The sequence below is a fragment of the Myodes glareolus genome, chromosome 11 (genome assembly GCF_982192425.1).
Source record: "Myodes glareolus chromosome 11, mMyoGla1.1, whole genome shotgun sequence".
Taxonomy (NCBI): Eukaryota; Metazoa; Chordata; class Mammalia; order Rodentia; family Cricetidae; genus Myodes; species Myodes glareolus.
The window spans coordinates 67,225,985-67,249,574 of NC_142036.1; the positions used below are offsets into that span (position 1 = coordinate 67,225,985).

At 40.0% G+C, this 23,590-nt stretch overlaps 1 protein-coding gene and 1 pseudogene across 1 annotated transcript in view; one reads left to right on the top strand and one right to left on the bottom strand.

Annotated features, from left to right (window-relative positions):
* Positions 1–23,590, top strand: part of Slc25a21 (solute carrier family 25 member 21) — a 490,942-nt gene that overhangs the window by 59,494 nt on the left and 407,858 nt on the right. The gene's annotated exons all lie outside the window — the stretch shown is intronic.
* Positions 12,256–12,467, bottom strand: LOC148120524 (Nuclear RNase P; annotated as a pseudogene).

A 23,590-nucleotide genomic window follows, 5' to 3' on the forward strand; every position in this document is an offset into this window, starting at 1 on the left:
AACTCTGCACTGCTTCCACCCACTCTTTGTTTATGTATAATTAAGATTTTTGAACAACTGATTTCAGAGTGCTGGCAGGAACCCATTCCCCACTTGGAGACTTAGCCTGACAGAAAAAAATTGCAGTAAAATAAATATTCACAGTAAGAAGTTGTAAGTATTAAAAAAATTTAAAAAGTCCCTTAGTTATCCAGTCCCTTAGCTAACTAACTATAAATATAAAATGACCTACTAATTATCGTTATCCCATTAGTCACCTTGTTCCTAATTTCTTTAACTTTGAATCCTACAAAAAATAGCAATTGTAGAAATATTTTAAAATCAAGTTACTTAAAATTAGAGCTTGTATGTATTATGGCACATTAGCAACAATATAAGAAAATAATTAGGAAAGTGAAAGATCATCTAATATAAAGATATGACCTAATATATACATGTATTCATATATATTTGAACATTTCATATAAATAACTAATGTAAGGTTCTAAATTGTGTTTTTAAACATTTGTTTTATTATTTTCAATTATATGCATTGGAGGATGTAGGTGCATGTAAGTGCAGGTTCCCTTGGACATCAAAGGCATCAGATATCCCTGGAGCTGGAATTATAGAAGGCTGTGAACTATTTAATATAGATGCTGAGAACTGAAAGAGACCATTTGTAAGAGCAGGATATAGTCTTAGCTGATGAGCTATCGCTCCAGCTTCTCAACTGTATTTTTACAGATGATGGTGATGATCATGTGTGTGTATGTGTGTGTGTGTGTGTGTGTGTGAGTGGAGGGTGGGGGTGAGTTAAGGCTTGTGCATAGGAGACAGGATGACAACTTTTAGGAATCATTTTTCTCATTCCAGTGTGGGATCTGTGGATGGAACTCTGGACTCAGTTTACCAGGCTTACATAGTATGTGCTTCTACCCACTGAACTATTTCACCTGCTCCCCAACTGTATTTTAAATTTCGTAATATGAAAATCATCTAAATATTGCTGGCACAATGTTAAAAATGCTACTTCATTTTTTTCTTTTGGAAACTCTAAAATAGTGCCTAGGAACACAAAAAACAAAATAAGATTTTCTTTCATATATACATCGCTGGAATGAAGTGTGTTCTTTGATTCGGATGAAGTGCCTTTTACTCACTGTCTACAGAGACATTAGGTGGCAATGTATTTGTTTCTTTGAATACTTTTAAGCTAATCTCTACCAAAAATTAAACCACTATAGAAAAGGATATGCTTTTACATAAAGCAAATATGGTTGGTGAGCATTTGCCCCAAGATTACAGGTTCACTCGTGGCTGTCTATTTTTTTTTTTAATTGATGCAAGCAGAAGAGATGATTTTCATCTGCCTAGTCTTTTCCTTTTAGATGCTGATCTTGGAAACTGTCTCATTCCTCACTTTCTTCCACCTCAGGATAGATGAGAAAGGAAACATTTAGAGTGAATGAAGAAGGGGTTATGATTTGTAGAACTGGTAAGTGATGTGTCTTTGAAGTGATGTTATAGGTTGTTTCTACAGAATGGCCCTGGGTCACTGAAGCAACCTTCACAAGAGAAAGACAAAATGAAACTCAAATGGTTTCAGGTCACAGGAAAATTCAAGAGTTCTTCATTCTCTAAATGAGCTTGAGTTAGCAGAAAACTGTTTTACTTTCTTGCCACTGAAGAAAATCTTTTAAGTATAGTGATGAAATTTATACATTTATATTTCATTCAGATAATAGAAAAAAGTAATTGCCTTTTTATTTAATCCAGGATACTCAATTAATGCATTCAAAGTTTTTCCTCAGTTAAAAAATGAATTCATAGATCAGAACTTATTTTATTTTGGAAGTTGGAAGTTATTAAAAAGAGTTTTTTTTAAAGTTTGAGGAAGAAATGTGTGACTGTTTAAGAATCTAATCTAAACATACCAGAAGGGCCAAAGGCCTTTTCTCCCTCTAGGTTGTACACACATACACACACACACACACACACACACACACACACACACACACACACACACAATCAGGGCTTATGAAAAAAAATTCCCCTTAGGAAGTCATTACTTTGTCTATGAAGGTAAATATAACCATACATAGAAAGCCTCAACTAGAATAGTCTTTCTTCTGATTTTATGTTAGAGTATATATTTGCATTTAAAAAATTTTAATTGTTGTAATATTGTTAACCGAGACTTCAATTTCAAATTACCTTCCTTTGAACATAAATGAATGACTAGTACTTCTTAATTCTGTACTATGTGACAGCTACTGTCCCAGGACCTTTGCCTAGGTTACCATCTAACCCTATGGAACCATGAGCACCAAATTAAATGCTTTCTATTATAAGCTACTTTGGCCATGGCATTTTGTCATGATAATGTAAAAGTATCTAAGAAGATGTCATTATGTAAGAAGCATTTTTATAGCATGAATATTTATGTTAATATAACTATATTCATGCATCATATCTTTTATCTTAATTTCATATTTTAGTATATGACTAATGAGAGTTGCTGACAATTATGTGGTCAAGTTCATACTATGTGGAAGGGATATGGTTGACTTATGGCAATATTAACACTTATTCAACAGTTCTATTACTGGCCATACCATAACAGAGATATTCCTTGTTTAAAAACTATTATTTTGAAAAGGTTAAAAGGCAGCAATAATTAAAAACACTACACTTCAAGAAGTAGTTCTAGCATTTTTCAAGCTTTCTAAAGTATTTTGAATTTTGCTTTAGAATCCAGCAGTATTTGGGTTCAATAAAGAAGGCTAGTTTTTATCACCACATTCGAATAATGAGTTTGGAATAATCTAGGCTTCATTACCTATAGAAAATCCATGTAGGATTTTGTTTTGATAACTTTGAGAGACCTTGTAAAGTTGAGTCAATTGTAGCTTATAAAGCTTATTGAAGATAATGACAAGGTATAAAGGACCCTATATACATTTGGTTTTGGATTCAAGCTTCTAGAAATAGTGGGTTTGATTATTCCAACATCTTTGTAGTTTCTAGCAGAATGCAATATCCTGATGGGAAGTACTCTGATACCCACACACTCTTCATATTGCAATAAAAGCATCAGGAGCAAAACCCGAGATACTGCATAAAAGTGAAACATATTTTTTCTTATTTGTACCTTTATTAATTTGTTTTAAATGGTTGCAGAGTTAGTAGCATGACAAAATAAAAGAAGAATCTCATAGCCAGACAATGTTATATTAACCTATAGACGATAAATGGTTATATATCTTAATAAATGTGATGTTCTCCTAGAATACAAGGTGGTAAGAAGATGACACAGATAGATGGTGTAGGAATTGAGAGTAATATGTATATGAAGGAGTTATGCATATAGAGACCAGGGTGTGAACTTTGGCTGAGGAGTCATCCTATGTAGAAATGTGTCAGATATAATGAAGATGTTTGACCCAGTCTGTTGGTAGAGGCTGCTCATTCATTTCCCAGTTGTGCAGATCTGAATTAAACACACAGAAAATTATATTATTTGCAATATTGTTTGTCCAATAGCTTCAGCATATTTCTAGCTGGCTCTTTTCATCTTAAATTAACCCATTTCTAATATTTTTTTATTTTACCATGAGGTTTATGGTTTCCTGGTGCCTGTGCATGGGTGTCTTTCTCCTCTGGTGGCTACATGGCTTCTCTTTGACTCTGCCTAATCTCTCCTCCTGTATCTGCTTGGAATTCCCACCTTCCCCTATTCTGCACTGCAATAGGCCCAAAGCAGATTCTTTATTAACCAGTGGTATTCATAGCATACAGAGGTGAATCCTACATCACCTCCCCTTTTCTGTCTAAATAAAAAGGAAGGTTTTAACTTTAACATAGCAAGATTACACACAACAAAACAGTTATCAAGCAAGAATTATACTTATAGTATTTATATCTACTTTATCTTTTATTACAAGTAAGGAAAACTCTAACTATCTATTCTTCAACTTAATCAAAGACACCAGATATATTATCTAAGTTAACAAGAAGTACATTGTAAGCAACTTCCAAAACTCTAGAATTGACAGAGACGTTTGCTGTCTGGACAGTCACCCAAAATTTTTCTGTATAGTTGCAGCATTTATCTTCAGTCTACAAGTCTATAGTATCTAGCAGACTTTTTCACGAAGCAGGGAATTTGGAGATCTCTTATGCCTTGTACTGGCAAAGTTCATCAGTTGATTTCTTCTCTGTCCTGGAAAATGTCTGGCAGTTCTCTCATGAAGTAGGAACACTGAAGGACTGTCTCACCTTCTTTAGGCAAATTCAGCAGTCATTTTTCTGTGGGCCCTGCATGTACAGTTCATATAGCATAGCATCAAACAGTCCAGGCAAGAACAGTTTCTTGCCCAAATTGCTAACAAACTCATGAGGAGTCTCTTTGATTCCCATCATCCTCTTGAAGTAGACTGGTGCTGTAAGGAACAGATGTGTCTCATTGTCATGAAAAGTCCTAAGTTCTTAAAAAGTCTTAAATGCCATGTTAATGTTAGTTTTTGCAAGGTTTGAAGAATATCTATCTATCTGAAATATATCTCAGTATATCTAGAAAAACCTAGCTAACATGACCACAAAGGTGACTACTATAGATGACTATCTATTAACCTATTTTTCTTAATTATACATTACGTTTTTAAATGAGCTGCACAAGCACAATATTTTAAACAAGAGTAGAAATACATATAACAATATTTACCTTAAATTTGTATCAATAAACCAAGATCCATACCAATTCAAAGTATTTATCTCTATAATATATCCTCCTTTAAATGTAAATAAACATTTATAAACAATATTTGGGAATTTGGGCAAAGTTCTCTCAAAACTGCTTCCTGTATTTTGGTTTGGTAAAACAACTTTAGGGGTTTATAGAGACCTTTCAGGGGGTTTTGTTCCATCAAGCCACATTAATTTAGAAGGAACCCACAGGTTCTCATTCTCTGTGGAAAGAAAGGCAGAACCTCTTTTCTAAAGCAACCATATTTTTAGATCCAAATTTGAAGTCAAGATACCCTATATATATATATATATATATATATATATATATATATATATATATATATATATATATTTGTTTAGCTTAGCATCCCATACAATGAAATGTCTCTCTGTACCTGACTCATTCACAGTCAAAAAGTTCAAAGAAGACACAATAATATACAATCCAGACTCTCTGTGTATTTTCCATTTTTACTTGGCTTATTTCTCTTTATTCCTTTAATCTATGACTGTCAGTACTCTGTCTCTTTAAAGACTTTGTTTTATTTTTTAAAAAACCATTTACTTCTTTTTATAACTGTCTATATCTTCTCCCCTCAAGCCTATGTACATTTATCCAATACTGTGTCCCATGTAGAGATCTTTTCCACCTGAATTTGTCTTTGTTGCATACCTGTAATAATTTTCTGACCAAGACTGCTTCTTAAAATACTAAACAGCATGGCTAGGACTAAGGCTGCTTATGCCTTTTGGCTCCACCCGATCCAACATGGTGGAGGTCTGTTCTCTGCCTGTGAGACTGCCAGGTGGGAGCATCCTCACCACCTCAACTCTGAGTAGCACTGTGCAGCCTATAAACCCTTTTTATCTGAGTAAAAGCTAAATCTGCCATGCAGCACATCGCAAGGCCTAGAAATATCTCTGTGTATGGTGGTGGGAATCTGCCATGCTCTCTTGCCTGTGCACACCTAGAAGACCCAATCTTGCCATCTGCCTAGGTGGGGAGGCATGGTCTAAGCTACTTTCTCCCAACCCTGAAATGGCACACGAGCACCTGGACCCAAAGTGGGTGGTAGGCACCAACCCTCAATGTTTGGGCACCATTTTGTTGGTAGTGGCTGTTCGTTTGTTTCCCAGCCACCTAGAACTGAAATAAACACAGAAAACTGTTTCAATTGCAATACTGTTTGGCCAATAGCTTAAGCATATTTCTAATTAGCTCTTGCATCTTAAATTCATCCATTTCTATTATTTTATATTTTACCACAAGGCTCAGGGTTTACCAGTAGCTATGCATGGGCATCTTTCTCCTCTGGTGGCTACATGGCTTCTCCTCAAGTCCGCCTACTCTCTCCTCCTCTATCTGTCTGTAATTCCCACCTTGCCTTATTCTGTGCTGCAACAGGCCCAAAGCAGATTCTTTATTAACCAATGGTATTCACAGTATACAGAGAGGAATCCCACATCACCCGTCTATTGCACTGAGGTCAATATTGGAATTGTCTTATCTTGTTGTGGAACTGTAGGCAACCAGTTATAAGAAGGCTGTTTTTTTTTTCCAAACAAGGAGATACCACTGTAAAACTTAAAATAGGAAAATATATAATTTAATTTATATTAAAACAGTTTACCTTAGCTGATGTAATGCAATGAAGACCTAAAGAAGAAAAGTTTTTTTGAATATGGATTATTAGGAAATTCTTTCAAGGAAGAATATAGGAGAGACTGGGGAAATAATGAAGATAAGAGAAGAAAATCAAGGAAGGGTGCATTGTTTAGCCAAGTTAAAGCGTTTCAACATCACAGAACTTAAACCTATATTCTCTTTGTGGGGACTAGGAAGCAGGAGGTGTTTTCTTGGGTTTTGGTTTTTGTGTTTTTTTAAATCTTCTCTCTACTACCTGTCAATTATTGGTTTAGAATTAAGACCTCTCTCTCTCTCTCTCTCTAGAGTGTGCTATCTGTGTCAACAGTAGGTAAACCTATTGAGAAAGATGTACAGATATCAGATGTTGGGAAAGAAATTGTACCAAGTATGTTATCTACCATTCTCCCTTCCCTTTCCTCCCTTCAAACCCTTCCATATACTCCTCATTTCTCTCCTTCAAATTCATAGTCTCTTTTTTCATTGGTTGTTGCTACATACATGTATTTGAATACTTCTGTATATTTTTAAATGTTCCGTCTATATAATGTTACTTATACATATATATGTTTTAAGGGTTGATCATTTAGCACTGGATAATTAGCTGATGTGCTCTTATCTTGGGAAGACCATTTCTTCTACTCTCAGCTTTCCTTAGCCATCTGTAGTTCTTCATACAGGCCTGAGATCCTGTGAACTTTCTCCCATCTATGTTAGCATGTATATTATTCCTTGTTCAGCTCAAATTTAGGCAGTGAGACTTTATATGTGTAACTTCTGACATTCCTATGAAACAAAATCTCACAGCAAATTTTCTGATCCTCTTTCTTTTACAATCTTTCTGACCCCTGTTCTGTACTTATCACTGAGTCTTGGATGCAGGAGTTGTGCTGTAGATGTATCACAGGGGACTAGGCTTCACAGCTCTACATTTTGATCATTTGTGGGATTTTTGTAATGTATCTGCCTGTTTCAAAGACAGATTTCTTTGATGAAGGGTGAGGACTACACTTATATGTGGGTATAAGGATACATATAAGGGATGTATTTATGGATTATGCTAATTTAGTAAAGTGGAGGTTGTAAGTTCTGCTTCAGTTTCCAAGACTTCAATAGCCTGTGTAGTTGGCTAGGTTTCCAGTACCAGGCATTATTTCCCTCTTGTTGAGAGTATCTTAAGTACAATTAGAGAGCTTTTGGTTGCTGCCAAGATATGTGTGCCACTAGTGTGCCCTTAGGGTTCATACCCCAAGGTTTCTCTTGGTTGCTTCACTCCTTTGGAAGCCTACATGGTTCCTTCTCATAACATGAAAACTAGCCCACAGGGGGGAAACATTCAGGTCAGTTCAAGCTCAGAGACCTCTGGACCCTTTGTCTGAAGTTCTGGTGTCTCTAGCAGTATCTCAACTATTCACAAACTTTACAGGGGCAAGCTTTGTTAGTCTTCTGAGTCTGATGGGGCAAGGCTTTTCTCTTCCCATGACAGGTATCAGGGTTCTTGACCTGGATGTGTTCATGTAAATAGTACACATTCTCCCAGGACTTCTGCCTTCCACATATTGTCAACATTTAACATAAGTGAAATCATACAATATATAGTCATATGTGATTGGATCCATTTCCTATGTCTTCTGATGTTGCCTCATACATCAATACTTTTTTCTTTTAAAAATATTTTATTCTTGAGAATTTTATATATGAAAACTCTATTCATTTCTACTCACTCCTCCCACCACCTCATTCCTCATGATCTTTTATTTTTTAATTATCTTCACACACTCTTTTCCCTACAACTTTTTAAATACATCTGCTGAGTTCCTTTAGTATTACATGTATGCATATGTACTTAAGGTTTACTGCTCGTGATGGAGTCATCTGTCGGGGGCTCATCCCTGGAACAGACTGATTAGTTTTCCCTTTCAACAGTCATTGTTTATAGCTCTTGTTTGAGGGTGAGAGCTATATCTATATCTCACAAAAACCGTCTTGTGGTTCTTGTGAAAGTACCATATCAATGTTGACATGTTGATTTTCAGGTCACTTATTTGTTTGTTTGTTTTTAGGCAACTACATTCTTTAGATTTCAAGGGCACAGCTTCCCTGTCATATAGAGAAGACACTCTCACAGCAGATGCCCTTATCCTCTGACTCTTAGAATCTCTTCCTATCCTGTTCTGTCCCTGAGCTGTAGGAATAGGGGCTGTGTCACAGATGGATCAGTTGGGACTGGACACCACAGTCGCTTGTTCTCTTAATTGTGACCCACCTGGTCCCCAACTGCTGCAAAAATGAGTTTCTTTGGTGAGTGGCGAGAGCTACGGTCATCTATATCTATATGAGGATAACTAATTAGAATGAAGTTACAAGCATTCTGGTTTAGAGGAATGGCAGCAGGAGGTTCCTCTCCAATTCTTGGCCTCACCAAATAACCTATATTTTTTGAGGGTCATTGAACCCCCCCGACCAACAGTTCAAAAGAAAGTTTCTCATGATTGGTTTGGGGATTTTGTTAAATATCCTATGGCTTTGGTGGTAGTATTGTTACCTCAATGATATAGCTTCATTTAGAATAATATTTGTGTACACACACACGTAATGCAAGTAAACGTATATTTTCCTGTGGATTTTCAAATGTCCTCAGGGTTTTTATTGCTCTCTCTTTCTTTCCTTGTCACCCTCACTCCCAGGTAAGTAAATTCCTTTCTGCACTGTTTTTCTTATTTCCCCTTCCCAGTGCCTGTGTTCTGCTATTATTCCCTTCTCTAGAGCTCTTTCCCTCATCGTGATCCTTTTTACTTTCCTGGCATCTGCAGTTACTTCATGTTATAACCTTATATCTAAAGGTTTCCTGCTAGGATGTACATATAAGAGACAATTATCTCTCTGGGTCTGAGTTACCTCCTTCAGTATATTTTCTTGTTCTTGCTGAACAACCTTTCATTACACCATATTTTACTTATCCATCTACTAATTTATGGACACTAATTTTGTTTTTCAGTTTGTGCTACCATGAACACTCATGTGTAAAGCTTTTGTATGGACATTTGTTCATCTCTTGGGTTATGTACCTAAGAGTGGAATGACTGGATAAAGTGACAGCTCTGTGTTTAATCCTTCAGAAAGTTCCAGGCTGCTTTCCAAAGTGTTTGCTTCATTGTATATTTCACACAGCAGGATATGACAATCAAACTTCTCTGTATCCTGGTCAACAGTTATTATACAACTTTTTAAATTCTGTTTATCCTGGTGTGAATGAAGTGACAGTGAATTGTGATTTGGGTTTGCATTTTCTTTATTCTTTTATTTTTATCCTTCTCTCTTATACTACATCCTGAGTACAGTTTTACCTGGATGAATCTCTCTGGTCTCTTTGATGACGAACCTGCTAGGCTCCGGTCCCAGAACACTGCAGGCAGGACAAACTGTAGGTCAAAGGTTTTGTGGCTGGGTTGGTGTCCCAATCCCTCCACTTGAAGCCTTGCCTGGTTACAGAAGGTGACTGGTTCAGGGTCCAGGCCCCCCATTAGTAGACTCTTTACTAGGGTTACTGTCATGGATTCCATGCAGCTTCCATTACATTAAGTTTTTTACCTTTTCCCCAAATGCCCCCCAGTTTCAACTGTTTTTCCCAGTGTTTCCTCCTTCCCTTTCCCCACTGATCCCCCATGTTCACAACCCCACTTGCCCCCAGTCCTCCAGTGAAATCTATTCTATTTCTCCTTCCCAGGGAGATCACTGCAGCATCCCTTAAGCCTTACGTTTTGCTAAGCCTCTCTGGGTCTGTGGACCGTAGCATTATTACTTTTACCGTGCAGCTAATATCCACTTATAAGTGAGTACGTATCATGTTTGTATTTCTGGGTCATTCAGGATTACCTCACTCTGGATAATTTTTTTTGTAGTTCTCTGCAAATCTCATTAGTATTTTGCTTTGTTTTTATTAAATGATTTTTAATTTTTTTAAATTTAATTTTACATTTTAACCATAGTTTTCCCTTCCCTCCCCAGTCCACCCTCCATTCACTCCTTCCAAAGGCTAAGGGGCTCCCATGGGGAATCAATAAAGCCTGGCCTATTAATCTGTGGAAGGACCAAGCCCTCCCCACTGCATTAAGGCCGAACATGGCATCCCACCACAGAGAATGGGCTCATGCACCAGAATAGACCTTGGTCCTACTTCTGGGGGCCCATCAGATAGACCAAGCTCCAAAACTATCTTCTGCGGCGCGCATCCTAACCAGCAGGAATGAACGCCACTAAAAATGAGAATTCCTTCCCTGGTCACGTCTTTATTTGGAGCCCTTTGATTGAGGAAAATTGGGGGAAGGGAAGATAGAGCAGGGACAAGAGAAAGCTTAGAGAGAGGAAGTAGAGTCCAGAGGCAGCTGCTTTTAAACGGTGGAGAGGTTTGAACGCTGTCCTGATTGGTTAATGCCATTCTGCTGGTCTGAGCATGTGCAAGCAAGGGTGCAGGCAAGGGTGCTCAGCCCCACGTGGCTACCTCCAAACTGCAGGACCACCTGTGCCTCCAGGTGGCTCCCAACAGCTCCCCCTATTATTGTCTTTAAGAGCAATAAGGCAAAACTATTTTCCAATCTGGTCCCCACCTCATGATGTGTGGACAGATTGAAGAAAAGAAAAACAAGACACACCCTCCGCCAATGCATACCTTCCTCCGTGCTTTGTGGGACTATATGGTCCCTAGAGGGTACAAAGGCTATGCATGGCTAATTGCCTATGAGCTCTTTTGAGGCTGAGAGCCAAACTTGGGGTGAGGATACACATTCCAAGGTTGCCAAGGCCTGTGCCACAAAGACCTTGTCCCTCCTCACTTGGGCTAGCAGGTAGCACACCAATCAAAGACATACAGCACTTCCACCTAGACACAGCATGCCAAGAATATCTCTGCTCCCACCCATTCCTAAGGAAGGAAAAGGCAAAATAGAGTCAGTCAGAAAATTGTTAAGAGATAAGAGGTTGCACAGGGTGCTGCTCAAGTCGATGGTGTGAAACAGCTGCTCTTGGCACCGCCCAGAAGGTCATCACTGCTGTCTCTGCACGAATCTTCCACAGCAGGACACTCAGCATCCACTGGGTCATCTTCTTTATCTCTCTGGTCAGTCTTGCTGGCATCCAGATGTATGTCAGCATTCCTAGAAAAACATAAACAAAACTCTCCTCCCAAATTAACATTTAAGAGTACTAAAAACTCTCAGTGTAAAAATTCAGCACAATCAGTACTGGAAGTAGGCTGGTTTTGAACTTAGAGACTTGCAGGTCTCTGTTTCAAAAAGCAAATCTTGTTTGCCTGTACCAGCAAAATTTTGAATTAAAAATTAAGTGTAAAGAATGCAAAAGAAATCCTTTCTCTGGGGGAAGCTGTCACTGGTAGTCCCCCTCTATTGTCTAACACCAAAACAGTTGTCACTGGGAATTGAACTCATGACCTTTGGAAGAGCAGGCAGTGCTCTTAACCTCTGAGCCATCTCTCCAGCCCCTGCATTCAAATGAAAAAACCTCTAGGTAGCATTGTTTATTCCACCCGTTGCCAGAGGCAATAGGTAATGGTAACCAGGTTGATGCGCCTTTATTATGATAATTAGGACCAGTTCTGCCTGAAGTTTATGAGGGAAAATGGACGTCGGCATTCGATCTGACTAATTCCTGCTGACAAAGGGACGTTGTGAATTTTTGGGGGGGATAAATGTTTTTATCTGACTGAATTTTTGGCGACAAATGTTTTTATCTGACTGAATTCTTGGCGGCTGTGGCTGTGAGCGGGGGCGGCAGCAGCTCCGCCTCTGAGGCCCTTTGTGGCGCGCTCCGCATGGCCCGAAGGCATGGCCCCGCCCCGGCCGTGAGCGGGCTCGCCGTTTATTCCGTACCTGCGAACTGTGCACCCTGCCTCACCTCAGGCATAGAACTCGCACCGCCGGCCGGCAGTGAGCCTTTTCCAAGCTCCGGCGAGGGGGGGCATCCGCCCACCCGTGGAGGGCCCGGTTACGGCCGCGGGGGGCCCCAGTCTCAGACCTTCCCAGGGGCCGGGGAGTGACAAGCACTCAGCACGTGGCCCCGCCGGTGAGCTTCCTCCGCCCGCCCATGTTGCTATGGAAACGCGGTTCAGAGTTTGGCCCCTCTCCATCTTTAGGTCTTTAGCGGCGATGCTGCTCACCACGCAGCTTCCGCCTCTGCCTCCCGAGTGCTGGGATTAAAGGCGTGCGCCACCACCACCGGCTACTTCCTCAATCAAAATTAAAGTTTTCTGTACGTGAGAGCCAGAGACTGAGCTCTCTTAACAAAATTAGGCGAAAATCACCTCCAAAAGCTCTGTGGCTCTTTAAGAACAGGAAAGGCAGTCTTCAAGCATGATCAAACTCGCCTCCCTACGAGACTGTTGCCCCGAGTCTCTAACAGCGAGTACGGAGGTGGACGGAAAGGGAGCGGAAGCCGCGGTCTCCCGTACCCCATCGTCCTCATAGTCCCACCTTAGTTACCTCGCCTTTTTTGCTGCTGTTTTTATTCACACTCCTCCTGCACTGAACTTAAGGGATTTTTCTTCCCCGTTGCTTTCTGTACCTTCTTTCAGATACCTTAACTTTGATTCTTTCTATTTTCTTTTCTTTTTAGGCCTATACTTTTTCCATTCTTTTTCCTCCCCTTTCTGGAGGATTTAACTGACGTCACTCACCGCTCCACGTGTTCAGAGTTCTGAAATTCACGGCTCTCTGTGTCCTGGTGTCTGATCTCGGCTTTTTCTCCCGGACTTTCAGCACGTTGCTGGGCGCTTCCTTCTCAGGGTCCCCCGGCGTAGTTGTCAGGGTCCCTCGGCGTCCCGGGGTTTTGAGCACCAGTTTCGGCGCGCATCCTGACCAGCAGGAATGAACGCCACTAAAAACGAAAATTCCTTCCCTGGTCACGTCTTTATTCGGAGCCCTTTGATTGAGGAAAATTGGGGGAAGGGAAGATAGAGCAGGGACAAGAGAAAGCTTAGAGAGAGGAAGTAGAGTCCAGAGGCAGCTGCTTTTAAACGGTGGAGAGGTTTGAACGCTGTCCTGATTGGTTAATGCCATTCTGCTGGTCTGAGCATGTGCAAGCAAGGGTGCAGGCAAGGGTGCTCAGCCCCACGTGGCTACCTCCAAACTGCAGGACCACCTGTGCCTCCAGGTGGCTCCCAACAATCTTCCACAGGCAGAGAGGGCCTAGTTCAGTCCGTTGGAGGCTCCACAGCTGTCGGTCTAGAGTTCATGCATTGCCATGAGCTTGGTTCAACTGTCTCTGTAGATTTCCCCTTCATGATCTTGACCTCCCTTGCTCATATATTTCTTCCTCCCTCTCTTCTACTGGATTCCCCGAGCTTGGCCTGGTGCTTGATTGTGGATCTCTGCATCTGGTCCTATCAATTACTGGATGGAGGCTCTATGATGACAGTTGAAGTATTCACCGATCTGATTACAAAGGGAAGGCCAGTTCAGGTACCCTGTCCTCTATTGCTAGGAGTCTTAGCTGGGGTCATTCTGTGGATTTTTTTTAACAGGTGAGTAATATTCTATTGTGTTAATGTACTACATTTTCTTTATCCATTCTTCATTTGAGGGGCATCTAAGTTATTTCCTGTTCATGGCTATTGTAAATAAATCTGCTATAAGCATAGTCGAGCAAGTAAGTGTACTTGTGATATGATGGAGGATCCTTTGGGTGTGTGCCTAAGACAGGTATAGCTGGGTCTTGAGGTAGATCAATTCCTAATTTCCTGAGAAAATACCATATTGATTTGTAAAGTACAGCTTTGCACTTACACCAGCAGTGGAGGAGTGTTCCCTTGCTCCACATCCTTGCCGATATGAGCTGTCACTTGTGGTTTTGATCTTAGCCTTTCTAACAGGTTTGAGATGGAATCTCAAAGTCATTTTGATTTGCTTTTGCCTCATGGCTAAGCATGTTGGACATTTCTTTAAGTGTTTCTTGGCCATTTGATATTCCTCTGTTGAGAACTTTCTGCTTAGATCTGTAACCCATTTTTCAACTGGATTATTTAGTTGATGTGTAGTTTCTTGAGTTCTTAATATATTTTGAATCTTAGCCTCTAACAGATGTGGAGTTGGTAAAATCTTTTCCCATTCCGTAGGCTGCAATATTGTCCTATTGATGATGCCCTTTGCATTACAGAAACTTTTAAGTTTTCCGAGGTCCCATTTATTAGTTTTTTTTTTATCCTAGTGCCTGCACAGTTGGTGTTCTGTTCAGGAAGTCGTCTCCTGTGCCAATGCATTCAAGGGTATCCCCACTTTCTCTTCTATCAGGGTCGGATTATCTGGTTTTATATTGAAGTCTTCAATCCAGTTTTGCACAATTCAGTTTTGTACAAGGTGATAGATTTAAATCTATTTGCATTATTCTACATGCCAACATCCAGTTAGTTTAGCACAATTTGTTGAATATGTTATCTTTTCCTTTTGTATATTTCTGGCTTCTTTATAAAAAAGTCAGGATTTCATTGATGTGTGGATGTATTTTCTTGATGATGTTAATCCTGTTTTTTGTTTTCTTATTGATCATATGTGTGTGTATTCATCTATATGGATGTATATATGTGAATTTTCTTTAATAATTTTCATATTATTTCTCCTTCTGTTACTGAGTTCTAAAGTTATTTATTATATGTACAGCTTGCAGGTATTTTCATGTTCTGTGTTTTGTCAATTCTTTTTCCCTTCAGATTTTTCAATTTCAGTGGCAATGATGAGATGAAAGAAGTGCTTAAAACAACCAGTCCAAGAAGGGCTGACTTGGGCAGCACTGGCTTAGAGTTCAGAAAATGAACTTGCAGTCAGAGTTGGCTTGATTTTCTGTTTGCTTGGTTACTAACTGTGTAACTGTAGACAAGCTAAACACAGCCATCCCTCCTTTATTCACAGTTTTGCTTTCCACAATTTCAGTTACGTGTGATTAACTACATTCCCAAAATATTAATATTTGCCTTGGTGGTTTCAAAAAAGAGACAGCTTTTATATAACGTTTATTAGATAATCGTTTGCCTATATTACTATTGTGTTATTTGTATTATTTATTATTGACTACATATTACTTATATGTAGAATTTGATGTTATTCTTGGTTTCAGCATCCAATAGGAATACTGGAAAAGAGGGTTCTATTTTTTTTTTACATTTTTTCTTCATTTCATAAACTATTATACAAACTCTTGCCATACTTGTGTGTGGGTTATGTGTGTATGTGTGTGTTTGTTTGTGTATACATGTTTTATTCACACACAAACACACACACACATATGAATGTAAAGAGATATAAGGTAAAATAATTTTGGATGTGTCTGACATTATTATAAACATTGTATATGTATTATTCTTCTTGTCATTTGAAAATATAACTATAGTTGATAATATTAATAAAATCATGAACGTGTTTCAGATATTGTAATGTCAATCAGATCTGGAAATATATGGCTACAACTACATAGTCTAGAAAGGCACATGGATTCCTAGCAAATATTAGACTCAATGTTTGGTGAATAAATGATTAATAGTCTTATACACGTATAAAGGAGTGATTCCCATCCTATGATGCTTGGTTTAATTTCAGGATGCACCATATATATGGATGTTCAACATGGTCAAAAGTACAATAAAATTCTGTCTCTTTATTGTAAAAATTTTGATTTATTAAGCAAGTCATGATAGATTTAAGCTTGTAGTTGAATTATTCACATTCCATTCTTCCCAATGTTTCACTGTGTAGTCAAGATAATAAAACTGTTGGGTGGTAGTGGCACATACCTTTAATCCCAGCACTCAGGAAGCAGAGGCAGGCAGATCTCTGTGAGTTCAAGACCAGTCCGGTCTGCAGAGTCAGTTCCAGGACAGGCTCCAAAGGTACTCAAAGAAACCCTGTCCGAAAAAACCAAACCAAAACAAAAGATAATAATACTAATGTAGCGTTCAACTAGAATAAATGTGTAGATATGTACTTTAAAATTAGTTTTATTTTCTTCACGATTGTGCATTGTATCTGTGTTGAATACAGTTTACAAAATGCCTCTTATTATTACTAAATCAACACTTGAATGAAAAATATCTTACCATTTTCGCAGGAGTAATAGTAGACTAAACTATAACAAGGAAATGCCTATAAAATGAGGTTGGATTGTATCAGATGTAATTGATTTTTATTTTGTTCTCATTCCCACATGCTAAAGTAGGTGTTTGAAGATGAGGCAGGGAACCAACTTTTTCAAATGGCTGCTATTCTACTAGGAGGTTAGTGTGTTCTAAATAATTCAATGCAACTAGAACCACTCTATTTTAATTTCTGATAATTAATGTTTCAGGAAGACAAAGGTAGAAATACGTGGAACCAAGTTTCTGATCTCTGAATCTAAGCAAATCCCCCTTCCTTTTTCACTACTCTTCTTGGAAATGGCATGTCTTTTGTTACTATTGATGCTTCTTGAATGCTCATAGCAAGTTGAAAATACCCTAAATAAAAATAGGAGCAAATATACCTAACCTAGTAAGCTAGCTTTGCACCACGGCACCAGTTGCTAGCTGTGTAATAGGGTGGCTGCCTGGGTTTGGGAGCTCATTGCTGCTTCCCAGGGCTGAAAGCTAATATGCTAACTGGGAATAAATCGGGATGTCAAATTCAAAGGCTAGTTTCTGCTGCGGTTGCGTTGCATTTGCATCCCCATGAAGTTGAACAACTGTGAGTCAAATCACAGTGAACAAGAGGCCATCTGTGTGTGGTGGTCCAGAAACACGGCAGAGCCACATTTTGTGGTTTCCTAGCATGTTATTAAGACATCCTATGTACTGGAGAGACTCTGGTGTCGTAATTGAATGTGATAATTCTTCCCAAGCCTTTGTTTATTCACGGTGGATCTAATTCATTCCATGAATCCTCTTTTCTATGTAGCAACATAAGCTTCAGCTGCTGGAGTGGAATTAAACACTGACAATGTTGTTATTACTATTTATTACTATATTTTATCACTTTAAATGAATACTCATAAAACTAATCTACTTGTAATGCTTAATAACATATTTGACTTAATAACATATCTCTCCCTTGATACCAGTGGACTTTAAGCATAAATTGGACCATGAAAAACTCGATGTAGTCTCAGGAGACAGGGGCTGTTTAGAGATGCGACAGAAACAAGGAGTGAAGTGGTGCTCTAGTTTCGTTTCTGTTACTGTGATTTAAAAAAACACTTGCAAAAAAGCATCTTTAAGGAGCAAGGATTTATTTTAACTTACAGTTTCAAGATGCAGTCCATTATTGTGGGGAAATGAAAAATGCAGGACTTTGAAGCAGCTTGTCATCTCACACACAGCCGGGGCAGAGAGAAAGGATAACTTGCATGATTGTTGATGCTCAGCTTGCTCTATGTAGTTAGGCAGTCCAGGATCTCTCACTTAGAGAATGGTGGAACCCACTCAATTAACAATACTGTCTTCCCAAGGACGAAACTGATCCATCCAGTAACTCACTGAGACTTTCCTCCTAGGTTAATCTACATTGTCCCCAGTTGCCAGAACTAACCACCACACGGTAAAAGGAGGGAATGCTAGTTACACAGTGAAGCAGCCACAGGTGGTATGATCTTGTTTGGGTTATATGAGACTCGGTTTTTATCACAGCCGAGTCATCTTCTGTGAATTTTCAGTATGATTGCATCTTCTGATAGCTATGACCATTTCAAGAGATACTCCCTCTCATCACATTCAACAGCAGAGGGGACGTTCTCAAGGACTGAACATTTTCTCATGTTTCCAAATCAGAAGAGTTGATAAAAGCTTTCAATTGGCAGCCTTGTCAGTGTCAAGCGTAAGAAACCCCTTCAGAGTGAGAGGCCATAAACGGCAAATATCCTTAGAGTTCCGCAGCACTTTTCCTGTCCCCTACATATCTGAACTCAGTCATAGGGCCGTGAAGAAATAGGCAGAGACAGTGGATAATCCTAGTATTGCCCAGTCTTTTAGCTATACCCTCAAAGTCAAGTTTCTTATTGAACATGGAAATTGACCTGAATACCTTCTTGTTAATTTACAGGATTGAGGATTAATGAGGCTCATAAATTTGGTGAAATGGTTTGGTGGGCCCAAACTCAGTTTCTGGTTAGCTCAAAGTTTCTCTGTGGTGAGTGATTCATACAAAATATATGTGACCTATTGTGTTGATGAAGAAAGGAATGATTAACAAACACATTTACTTGTTTAATCAGTAGTTATTAAATACTAACCCCAGGCAGAATAGAGGTCAATAAGACTAACATGGTCTTTACCCTTAAGGTAGCAGCAAACAGCAGGAAACACTACACAGTTACAACAGTGTAGATGTTTGAAAACACTAAGCTGCAAGACCACCTGGGGACTTGATCAACTTTAAGGTAAAGAAAGATATGAGTATCTTTTTTTTCTCTCTCTCTCCGTCTGGCTGCTATAAGGAAATGCTATAGACTGAATAGGTTATATACAACAAAAAGGTTTTTTTTCTCTACTTAAGAGAGAAGGAAGTTGAAGACTCTGGCACTGGCAGACTTGGTGTTGGATAGAGATTGTGTGCTTCCTGACTCTTAGCTGGTTCCTTCTCATTTATCTTCACATGGTGGGATGGGCGAGATAGTTCTCTAGGGTCTTAAATAAAGTCCCTAATCCCATTCATGAGGGCTTTCCCTCTCTGACATAAACAGCTCCTAGGTGTCCCTCTACACACACACAATGCCATCTCCTTGGTGAATAGGTTTCAACACAGGAATCCTAGGGAAGGATGACAATTATTTGTATCATTGTGAAATGGATCATTGCATTGAAGATAGGCAGTAAGAACAGAAAGTTCTGGTCAAGTATTGATATTCTCTGAGGGCCGAAAGAAGTGTGGATGGATGGGAACTCACAAATGCCGCTCTGGAAAAGCAGCACAGTTAAACGGGGACTCTTTTATGTCACAGTCAGAGTTTGACATTTATTATAAGGACAAGAAAAAATTACTGAAAGGTTGAAGTTGGGCTGCCACATGGCTAATAGTTGAGGATCACTCCAGTAAGGATAGCTCTAATGGAAGGAAGGAAAATTGATCAAATGGGAGAAAGGTGACAAGGAGACTGGTCAAGGTGCTATTTCAGTACAATCTGTCAGAAATAGCCATGGAGTAGCGAACAAGCGGTAATAGACGAACACATACGAAAGCAGTGCTGAGGAAGAAGACTGGCAGAAGTCATCACTGGTTAGAATGGCGGAGGAATTAAAGTGATTTGGGATTAATTATTTCAGTCACATGGATTGAGCCGTTAAGGAGCTCAGGCAGAAAGCTTGGAGTTGGGAGAAAGGCAGGGGTGAAGGACATAGTTTAGCTCTGAACATGATGCATGTAGGGGCTTTAGCTACCAAGAAAGTGTTGTTCATCAGACAAAGAGTTCTAGAACTTGTCAGATAGCGGAGGAAAGCTGAAGCCAAAGGGAGGAGACCAACCCGGTGTGGGTGCTGATGAACGCGCTGCAAGCTCGTAGAGGGAGAAGGGCTAAGCCTCCCTGGAGCCTCGATCCTTGAAGGAACGTCTTGGAAGTGACTACTTACCATAGTATTAGATGGAAGCACATTTAAATCATGTGTGTGTAAAGGAGACTCGTAAGCCTGATAGTGGCCTCTCCAGAATAGACTTCGATTTTTCTTCGACCTCAAGTTGTCACACAAATTCCAAATCATGCGATTGAGTTGGTATGGGCCACCCCCTGGAGCCATGTTGGTGTCTGAGGCTACTCTGCTGCCATGGCCATGACAATCAGAGTGACCTGTGCTGCCACCTGGGGCCTGACAATAACTATTCCTAGGCTGTTGCTGGGGACCATGTCTGGGTCCATGGTCCCATCACAGTCGGTGTCTGTGATGTCTGTGGCCCGCGGTGCAAGCAAAGGCCACACGGATGCCTGGGGTCTAGGCTGCATCCTGTGGCATTGTGGTGTCTGAGGGTTGTGCTGCCACATAGGACTCTAATGTCCTCTGGGCCGGGGTTGTTGCCATGGGCCATGTCTGGGCCCAGCAATAGTCAGGATCTGGGTTGATGTCCATTGCTCCTGTTGCCACTGGGGGACGAGCAGATGCCCAGGGTCTGGACAGCCACCTTAGACCATATTGGTGTCCCAGTGTCTTGCTGCCACCTGGGCCATACTGATCTGGGTGGTCTGTGCTGCCACCAGGGCCATGGTGATATCCGGCCCAAGATACTGCTGAGGACATATTTGGGTCCATGTCCCTGTTGCAACTGGGGTTTGTAATGATGTCCATGGCCTATATTACTACAGGGAGTCATAGGAATCAGGCCTGCTAAAATCTGAAGACCTTGCTGAGCCGGCCCCACCCCTCACTGGTACTGGGATAGCTGGCCCTGAACCTTGCAGAATACTGCATTAGGAGAGATGGCCCAGCTCCCCACTGGGAGCACTGCCCTCCCATCCCCTTCTCTACACTCAGGAGAGATGGCCCTCTCCCTTACCCAGGGCATTGGGCATGGGAGAGCTGGCCCAGACAGCATGGGTCTGGGAGAGCTGGCTCTGTCTCTTGTCGGAGAGGGCGGTCCCAGTGACCCAGGCTGATCAAATCAGCTACCACCCAGACCCACACAGTGGGTTGGCCCACTGTAACATCTACCCCATCTATGACCTGCTGGAGTGCATGAAGGGACTGGTCCTGTGGAATGATGGCCGCAGGATCTCCATGACTGAGGCAACAGCAGCTGTCTGAGAGGAGTTTCGGTGAACAGAGAATGTCCAATGACGGTGAAGAGTCAGAGGCCTTGAATCAGACCAATGCTCCCGTCTGTGGATGTTTTGTGGGTGGGGCTAACTGGATACACGGAATCTTCTAGTACCACTAGAATGACTGAAGAGCTGTTGGAAAGAAGAAGGACTGAGGTGTTTTGTTGTTGCTGCTGTTTTTAATTAATTTTGGGGGGCATGCTGCAGGGGTGAAGGGTGGATATAGAGGGTTTAGAAGGTGAGCAGGATTGAGGTGCATGATGTGGAATTCCCAGAGAATCAGTAAAGAATTATGTTTAGAAAAATTTTAAAGAATGCAATGAGAAAAAATAGAAAATAAAGAAAATTAAGGCGCCAAATAATCCCTGGGAATTTTTAAAATCCAGTGTACAATCAAAGCAACCACAAAAGGGAATGTTGCCAAGAATCGAAATTGCCCAGAAAGAACCCTGCTTTCCCTCCTTGTGCCTCTGACTTCCGGTATCTTTCTCCTTTCGCAAACTCCTTTGGAGATAGGGATCTAAAGTCTCCCTCCCCATTTGAGCTCACAGGTGTGTGGCAGAAACCAAAACACCAAAACGTGTTCTTCTTTAACTGCGTGAAAAGGACCTCCAACCAAATGGCAAAGCCACCCTCTGTTTCATGTGGACGGGCCTGTACCCACAAAATCTTGATTTTTGATGTGATTGCAGTGGCATTCGCAGGCCTTCTGAAACAGTGGAACCTTCCTTATCCAGGCATATCATCCACTTTGTTTCTGTTTCCCCTCTGGGGAGATAATGTGGTTTACATTCTTTTAGAAGTCCTGGCTATCAAGAATTTTGAGGTCAGCCTAACTGGGGAGCGAAGGAAAGAATGCCAGCTAACCCAGCGGTGAAACCTCAGGAGTGTGCTCCACGAAGACCATTTTCTCCCGACTTTTCCTTTCCCATCTTTTGTGTATTAGCCACAAATAATCCACAGGCTTTAGATGAACCTCACAAAAAGCCACCAAGAAAAATGTAAAGCATCTCAAAATGTCTAAGAGTGTCCTGAATAAACTTGGGTTTGAATAACGATCAGAGTCTCATCTTTCTTCTTTCCCCACTGGCTCCTGTCGACAAGAAACTAACAGAGATCTCAAAGTTTAAGAAGTCAGGAAACATAACAGAAGAATGGTTTTAATGTTCATAAGGCAGCATTTCAGTGAAATAAATGCAGTGCTTTTGTACATGAAAGGTCCAGAAATGACAGAACTGTGTCCTAAAAAGTAATTGGATGTTGATGTTTTATAGCTACTCTTAACTAAGTACAGAAAAATATCTTTATTTTGAAAATTAACAAGACCTTAAAATGTATTTGTATTTAAGTCTTTTGATCTAGAAAGGAAGAAAACAAAGCCCTGTGGTATGGGTTAATACGGAGGATACTATTACCAACAGATTGTAATATTCCTTATTTTTCCGTCACAACCTGGGGATTTACTGACTATTACATCAATACTTTTATTCGGATTTACACAAAGTTTATGAACTTACTCATCTGTGCACTTCCCTTTTATTCATTGGGAAATACTTTATAGTATCTAAGACTTCCACTTCAACAGTCCAGTGTCAGCGTAAGAATGAAAGAAGAGTGTGAGTGTTGTTATGCAGGGATCTGCTCCTACATCTCATCTGTCTTCTGAAGTACCTTCCGTGTTCTAGGCCACGTGATCCAGAATTTATTTCTTAAATGCTGTAGACATTTTCATGTGATTATAGATTGTGTCTCAGTGTATAACTTACTGTGAAGATAGTCAAGTAATGGAATGGGCAAAGAGAAGGCAATGAAATTCCGTTAAAACCCGGAGAAGTTTATAATGCCGGCAAGTAAGTAAAAACAGATGTTGTAAAGTTTTGAAAATCAAGACATTATTTTTTTGTTTCCATTGAATTTTTTAAAGCATTATAAATAAACTTTGGAGCAATACGAAGTCCTCTGTTTGTTTTGCTGATAGCATCTTTTCTAAAAAGAAAACTATCAATGCATGCTTAAGTTAGAGTCTAAATGATAGCTCAATATATGAAAGGACCGCCTGTATCTGCTGGAAAATACAATGCTGCCGTTCTGAAAGAGCTTACAGTGTCGGAGTCACTTAGCAGGCCGTGATTAGATCTTTGGAGCCTAATGTTAAACAGGCTGATGCAAGACCCAATATTTCATTATTCACACACTTTACACTTAATTTTATATTTCATGAAGAGTATTTTCTCTGAAAAAGAAAGAGCTCCCTTTATTAGTCTTTGTAGTTTATTCTGAAGAAAACAGCTAACAAGTTTGAAAACAAGGCTCGTTGGTTATACCTTTTGCTATCTTTCGTTCCTTATGAGACATCAGATTTCAGGATGTCCGACAATGTGGTCTCTAGATATGAATGCTATTTCAAAGGATCTTTATTTCTTTAGTTTGAATTCTAAAATTTACTGC